The sequence below is a fragment of the Ascaphus truei genome, unplaced genomic scaffold (genome assembly GCF_040206685.1).
Source record: "Ascaphus truei isolate aAscTru1 unplaced genomic scaffold, aAscTru1.hap1 HAP1_SCAFFOLD_944, whole genome shotgun sequence".
In the NCBI taxonomy this organism is placed as follows: domain Eukaryota; kingdom Metazoa; phylum Chordata; class Amphibia; order Anura; family Ascaphidae; genus Ascaphus; species Ascaphus truei.
In genome coordinates, this window is record NW_027457283.1 from 98,603 (window position 1) to 106,994 (window position 8,392).

Consider the following 8,392-nt stretch of genomic DNA (forward strand, 5'->3'; position numbering starts at 1 on the left):
CCTGCCGTAGCCTGGCCCTTCCACACACCCCTACCTTGCTGCGCTGCCATTGGACCTGCTCTCCTATATATACCTAACAGTGTCACTGACTCGTTGGCTGAGCATAGAACCAGTTGTTCTCATCACTCTCTGCCTCCCTAGTCCTGTCTTGTCTTGTTTTGTTTTTGCAGTCCTCTACGTGTACCGAACCGGCTTCCGCTACGTCTATCCGCACCTCTGGCATCCGGCAACACGACTCTCCGCACCTCTGGAATCCCAATCCTGGCAAACGGTAAAGGATTACGTCCTTATCTCTAACCTCGGACTTTGCATACAGCACCCTCTACCATCCGTAGCTCTCCTGCCCCGATTCGGACTCCCAGACCACTCTACTCTCAAGACGTGTCCTCGTGGCTGTGGGTGGCGTTATATCCTATCCCACCTCAGCACCGCGGTCCCGTCTCGTTTGTGGTGAGCACGCCCTGACATTATGCTCAGCCCCACAAACATGGACCCCGCTGAGGTGGAGCGCACTATAAATGCCCATACTAATCTCTTCACCAGGCTAGAGACTTATTTGGAACAAGCTGATAGGCGAATGGATACATTACAGCAAAGCCTTCATTCGCTTACTGTTCAAGTCCGAGCTCTCAGTTGGCAACCTTCACCCGTGTCTTCCACAGCCTCCGCAACCGCCTTTCCAGCACCTCCGTTTGCTTTGGAACCTCGTATTCTGGCTCCCAAACACTATGCCGGGGATCCCTCTCGTTTTGTCTCTTCTGTCTCCAGGGTCGGCTATATCGTGGCTCTTCTCATCGACGAGGCGCTGGCATGGGCTTCTCCCATCTGGGAACAACAAGGCCCTCTCACACAGGACATCGATCTCTTCGTCGAGGAATTCCGAAGAGTCTTCGATACTCCTGCACGGCAATTAACGGCAGCATCTTCTCTTCATCACATAACCCAGGGAGATCGACCCGTCGCCCGGTATGCTATGGAGTTCCGTACACTTGCTGCTGAGACGGGATGGAATAACGAAGCACTATCTTCAGCGTTTTGGCAAGGTCTGTCTGAATCCCTAAAGGATGAGCTCGCAGCGCGGGAACGTCCCACTGACCTAGAGGAATTGATCAGTCTGTGTGTTCGAGTGGACCAGCGTCTACAGGAGCGGAGAAATGAACGTTCTCGTTACCGTCAACGGGTTTCAAGGCATCTTGCTCCATCGTTCATGGCTCCTACACCCCCTTCCGTGGACGTCCCGGAACCTATGCAGTTGGGAGGTAACAAGCTGTCTGCTGCTGAAAAACAACGTCGGCGCAATGCCGGTCGCTGCATGTACTGTGGCAATTCCGGTCACATATTACCCCAGTGTCCCCACAAGCCGGGAAATGCCAACTCCCAATGAAATCCCGGAGAGTTTCATTGGGAATACTGACACTTTCTCCCATCGTCAAAGACGTATTTCCCTCCAGGATAATGTTGCCTATAACACTGACTGGAGAGGGATTTCACACTCAAGCACGGACGTTCATTGATTCCGGTTCCGCAGGCAATTTCATCGATGAGACTTTTGCTAGACGGAACAATATTCCATTTATCAATAAGAATATGCCAGTAGGTCTGGAGGCTATTGACGGTCGACCTCTACAGCCGGCATTCATCACGCTACAGACGGTGCCTCTCCTACTGCAGTTCGTCGATGTCCATACAGAGATCATTACTCTCGATGTTATCCACACTCCCTCTGTTGAGCTGATTTTGGGTCTTCCTTGGCTTCAACTCCATAAGCCTCGCATCGACTGGACGGATCAGGAACCTATCCAGTGGAGTGCTTCTTGTGCCAAGACATGTACCAGGAGTTTCCAGAAGATTGGTGGGTTGACTACCCTGCCAGAGAAGGTCGATTCCCTACCTTCTGTGTACTGGGAATTCCGTGATGTGTACGACAAAGCACGTTCCGAGGTTCTACCTCCGCACCGTTCGTTCGACTGTCCGATTGACCTACTACCCGGGGCACCTCTGCCCAGAGGACGATCCTATCCTCTCTCTCTCCCATAGACTAAAGCCATGAACACTTACATTGCAGAGAATTTAGAGAGGGGTTTCATCCGAAAGTCTTCCTCTCCAGTCGGAGCAGGTTTCTTTTTTGTCAAAAAGAAGGACGGTTCTCTTCGTCCATGCATAGACTACCGGGGTTTGAATAACATCACACGCAAGAACCGCTACCCACTGCCCTTGATACCGGAACTCTTCGACCGTCTCCAGGGAGCAACCATCTTTTCTAAATTGGATTTAAGAGGTGCCTACAATTTAGTAAGGATACGTGAGGGGGACGAGTGGAAGACTGCTTTTAACACCCACGACGGCCACTACGAATACCTGGTCAAGCCGTTCGGCCTGTGCAACGCACCAGCAGTTTTCCAGGATTTCATCAATGAGATTTTTCGGGACATTCTTAACACATTTCTTATCGTTTACCTAGATGACATCCTAATCTTTTCGAAATCTCCTCAAGAACACATCAAACATGTTCAACAAGTGCTGTTACGCCTCCGGGAGAACCATCTCTTTGCGAAATTATAGAAATGTCAGTTCCATCTCAAGTCGGTGGCTTTTTTGGGATACATTATCTCTGACTCCGGATTCAATATGGATCCAGAGAAACTTAAGGCTATCTCGGACTGGCCCCGTCCGACCACTCTCAAAGCCGTGCAACGCTTTCTAGGTTTTGCAAATTATTATCGACGCTTCATTCGCAATATTTCTTCTACGGTATCTCCCATAACTGATCTCACTAATCTGGTCTGTAACTGTTCCATACGCTCATAATATATATTTTCTTTAACTGTGCATGCAATGTCTTGTATATAATGTATACCTTGTTCATTTATGTAACTGTATTTGTAACCATGTATTATTTTGTTTTACTCTGTGCCCAGGACATACTTGAAAACGAGAGGTAACTCTCAATGTATTACTTCCTGGTAAAATATTTTTATAAATAAATAAAAAATAAAAAAACTAAGAAGGGTGCAGATCCTTCATCATGGTCTGAGACCGCCATACGGGGATTTAATCTGCTAAAAAAGGCTTTTGTGTCTGCCCCTATCCTCACCCACCCAGATCCTAAACTTCCTTTTACCTTGGAGGTAGATGCCTCGGACATCGGGGCTGGGGCTGTATTGTCCCAAAGGACCTCTCCCTTAGCCAGACTACACCCATGTGCCTTCTTCTCGAAAAAAAATTCGTCCGCAGAACGGAATTACGATGTCGGGAACCGGGAACTTTTGGCGATCAAGTTGGCATTAGAAGAGTGGAGACATTTCTTAGAGTGTACGGAGACACCTATAACCATACTCACAGACCATAAGAACCTTCTCTACTTAGAAGGGGCACGTCGTTTGAGCTCTCGACAAGCCCGCTGGGCACTATTTTTTTCACGATTCAATTTTCTTATCTCCTTTATTCCTGGCTCCAAAAATCTAAAGGCGGACGCCCTGTCTCGACAGTTCCTGGCAGAGGACAAGTCTGAAGAACAGCTAGAGACAATTATTCCCTCTAGATGTATCCTGTCCGTCAATTCCTTTGATATTTTGGACAAAATTCGATCCGAACAATCACAAATTCCAAGGAGGCTTAAGGTTCCGGAGGGAAGACTCTACACGGCACCCCAACACCGCAAAAGGGTTCTCGAGTGGTGCCATTCCTCTAAATCAGCAGGACATCCAGGGATACGGAAAACCAACGACCTTGTTCAACGTACCTTCTGGTGGCCAGAGAGGGCTAAGGATGTGGAGGAGTTTGTTAAAGCGTGTGGTACGTGCGCCCGCAACAAAGTACCACGGGTCAAACCAGCAGGCCTTCTTCTCCCCTTACCCATTCCAGATCGCCCCTGGAACCATATTTCTATTGACTTCATTGTAGAGCTTCCAGACTCCAAAGGAAAGAATACGATTCTTGTTGTCATTGATCGTTTTTCCAAACAGACTCACCTTGTTCCCTTGAGGGGTCTTCCAAATTCCTCCAGGCTTGCGGATGTTTTCATCCAGGAGATTTTTCATCTTCACGGAGTTCCTGCAACCATCGTCTCTGATCGTGGGTCCCAATTTGTGTCAAGATTTTGGCGAGCCTTTTCCCGTAAAATGGGTATTTCACTTCAATACTCCTCGGGATACCACCCACAGACCAATGGGCAGACAGAGAGGGCCAACCAAAACCTGGAACAATACCTTCGGTGTTTCATAACCGATACACAGGATGATTGGGTGGATCTGCTTCCTTGGGCTGAGTTTGCTCTTAACTCCCTTCGCAATGACTCCACTCAAGAATCTCCCTTCTTCATAAATTGTGGTTTTCATCCTTCCCGCCTACCCTTCTCCCCTCTATCCTCAGGAGTACCAGCGGTTGACAAGCGCATCTCCCAGCTGAAAGACTTATGGACGAGGATTCAGGAGAACTTTAAGGTGGCTACAGGGAGACAGAAACTCCAGGCAGACCGCCTTCGACGCCCGGTTCCGGAATTCGTCCCAGGAGACAGGGTTTGGCTTTCTTCCAGGAATATCCGACTAAAGGTTCCTACCATGAAGCTAGCACCTAAGTTCCTCGGCCCCTTTCCTGTGGTCAGGAGGATTAATCCTGTGGCTTATCGCCTACGCCTTCCACCCTCGATGAAGATTCCGTCAGTCTTTCATATATCGTTGCTTAAACCAGCATTCCAGAGTCCTCGCTTTTCTAAGACCACGTCTCCTCCACTTCCTCTTCTGATCCAAGGTCAACAGGAGTACGAGGTTCAGGCTATCCTGGATTCTAGGATTTCCAGAGGTGGAGTACAATACCTGGTCCACTGGAGGGGGTTTGGACCAGAGGAACGTTCCTGGATTCCCAACCGGGATCTCCACGCACCTCAACTCATCCAGGCTTTCCATCGTAAGAATCCCTCCAAGCCATCTCATGGACGCCCGGAGGTCGCCCCTGCAGGGGGGGTGGTACTGTAAGGGTCTGGGAGTCACGCCACCCTCGGTGTGCTCCTCACTTACCGGCAGCTCCGACGGGTCCTCCCGCGACACGCAGGCAGCCTCTATCCGGAACGCCGATCACTACTCCACGTGGGCGCGCGCGCGCACGCCAAAACTCCCCTTCTACTCTCGGTCCGGCGGCTACGCTCGGTCACGCGGCTGCAAGCACAGCTACACAGAGGCGCGGCCACACGGAGCCGCACCAACCCCTTAAAGGCACAGCACCTCAAACCATTGCTGCAATCCAATGCAGTCTGACTACTGGGCTTTATGGCTCCTCCCCTGGGACTCATGCTGGACCTATCCCTGCCGTAGCCTGGCCCTTCCACACACCCCTACCTTGCTGAGCTACCATTGGATCTGCTCTCCTATATATACCTAACAGTGTCACTGACTCATATAACAAACAACAGTAGATGGCGCTCTAATACTTAAACTTAATGTGTGCAAGTGAATAAATAATTCAATTGATTAGGTGTATAAATATACAGGTATACAAGTGCAAAGTGAATATTTAAATATAACTAAACAAGTGCAGTATAGGTACAAACAAAAACACTCAAACCCTTAGATGGACTGTTTCAAGGTCCAAGAAATCATGAGCACAGAAGAACCAGGGGAGCGATGGTACCTTAAAAGTAAAACAAAATCTACATAGTGCAATTTTGTAAGAACACAATAATGTGGCTTCCAGATAATACTTTGAAAGCTATAGAAAGGCTAGAACAATTATAGCCAGCAGGTTGTATGGTCAAAAACCAAAACCAAGGGAGGAGGTGCAATCTCAAGCAGAGAAAGACATAGACAGAGCCAAGAATAAAAACAAAGAGCGTGACCCTACGATTGAGAGGGAGAAAGACTGCTGAGTCCGTGACGTCATCTCCAACCGGCCGGAATCCCGGAAGTGACATGTCGGCTCCTGATCGAGACACAGTCGGGTGGCGTGCAGCAGCGGCGTGAAGTGATCGTGAGATCACCTACTTCCTATGCTGTTTATCCATTTGGATTCTGTAAGCCTCCAATTTTATCGTGTGTGGATAAATCATTTGTTTTTATTCTTGTTTAGATTTTGTTTTACTTTTAAGGTACCATCGCTCCCCTGGTTCTTCTGTGCTCAGTGTCACTGACTCGTTGGCTGAGCATAGAACCAGTTGTTCTCATCACTCTCTGCCTCCCTAGTCCTGTCTTGTCTTGTTTTGTTTTTGCAGTCCTCCTCGTGTACCGAACCGGCTTCCGCTACGTCTATCCGCACCTCTGGCATCCCGAACTCGGCATACGGCAACACGACTCTCCGCACCTCTGGAATCCCGATCCTGGCAAACGGTAAACGATTACGTCCTTATCTCTAACCCCGGACTTTGCATACAGCACCCTCTACCATCCGTACCTCTCCTGCCCCGATTCGGACTCCCAGACCACTCTACTCTCAAGACGTGTCCTCGTGGCTGTGGGTGGCATTATATCCTATCCCACCTCAGCACCGCGATCCCGTCTCGTTTGTGGTGAGCACGCCCTGACAGTGTGTTTGTGTGTGTATTTGACTGTGTGAGATGCTGTGAGTGTATGCAGTGTGCTGTGAGTGTGTGTGTGCAGTGTGCTGTGTGTGTGCTGTGTGTGCAGTGTGCTGTGTGTGCAGTGAGCAGTGTGTGCAGTGAGCAGTGTGTGCAGTGAGCAGTGTGCAGTGTGTGCAGTGAGCAGTGTGTGCTGTGAGTGTGTGCGCGCGCTATGAGTGTGGGTCTGCGCTGTGAGTGTGTGCGTGCTGTGAGTGTGTGTACGCGCTGTGAATGTGCAAAAATTTACGAGGAACTACCCTTAAAGCTCTGCAACAGGTGGTCCTAGCCTATGGGATCCCTGAGATCAGAGTACACACTTCACTGGATCCATGGTCCAGGCGTGGGCAAAGGACAGTGGAGTACAATGGACAATGCATAATCCTTACCACCCACAAGCAGCGGGTCTAATTGAACGCAGCAATGGGTTGTTGGAGGGGCAGGTGAAAGCAATCACAGCATCACACACCCTCAGTGGGTGGGCGACAGGGGGGGGGTGACATTGGTGACTGACATTCATCAGTGGCAAACACAGCCGACTGGGACAAAGATAGACCGATATATTGAGACAGGCACTGTGCTTGGTATAGTCAATATAGGCGTCCCAGTGCCCATTGCCATACAGGTGGACTCAGGGGACCCCGAGTTGCAGAAGGACGTTAAGGTTTGGGTTCTGAACCCATCAGAAAAAAAGAAGAGAAGCAGGGGGGGAGGATAGTGCAGCAGAACAGGAAAGTACCCGTTTAGTGCTCATAGATGGGGAAAATAGGCCTGTGTATTAACCCTCATACAGTTTAATACCTATTGCTTAATGCTTCCTTCTTTTCTTACAGATGCAGCTAATGTATGTGGTTCCAGGTGCAGCTAATGTACTGTATGTGGTCGACCAGTACTTTTGTGACGACATGCCAGCAGCCAGAACCAAACAGATTGCTTTGGAGCCTCTTCGAAATGGATACCTTAGCTGTTCCATGGACTTACTAAGACTGCAATCTGTCCATATTGGGTGGTGCTGATGTACCCTTCCTTTCTCCTTTAATTATACAATATGATCGTCTGATGATCAAGATATCACCATTGGCTGCTGGAGCCATGGAGAATGATGACCAAGAAACATCGAGGGACCAAAACAACAGGAGCCGACACCGGGAATTGAACCAAGCTCCCCTGCTTCAAACTCAGTGCCAGTCAGCGTCCTTACTCACTGAGCTACTCCCTCTCTTTTAGAATATTAGCATGATAAGAAAACTTCTGTGAGCATTTGTCTGCAGGTTCAGAGTTGGCAAGGGTGGAATGGTGTCATGGGCATGATCAGAAGCCTAAATTCCTTTCTATTTTAAATCTCACCACGTAAAATGCCCTCTAAATATGAAAATATTCGCCTCCACTCTCTATTGTAGTCTATGTGCGGGATACAATACTGCGTTATCCTGGTGTTTAAGAAGCTAACAGGTGACAACTTACCTTCTCTTTGCCCTCAGTATGCGCTGCCGCTCCAGCTGGTGAATAATCAGATGATGACCCAATGGATGGGTGTTTTCAGCAGCATCACTGACAGAGATGTCCCTCCAGTAAGACCGGACTTTGATAATCTGCTTTGCATGATTCGCGCGAATAAATCACGTTTTCATGATGGACCTTGACATGTTCAGAGATGGTGTTGTGTGAGGTTAGAAGATTAGCAGCATAATAACACCCTTTTTAAAAGGGCATAAATAGAGAGGCAGGATGCCAGGAGCCAGCTTACCTTGGCACACCTTAAAGATATGAAAAACTATATAACATATTTAAGCATGTTCTAATGCCAACATTTTGTTACAACAATGGTACCTTTATCAACGACTGAAT

At 48.7% G+C, this 8,392-nt stretch overlaps 1 pseudogene; it reads left to right on the forward strand.

Moving 5' to 3' along the window:
- Positions 1–8,392, forward strand: part of LOC142486548 (importin-8-like) — a 56,561-nt pseudogene that overhangs the window by 40,645 nt on the left and 7,524 nt on the right.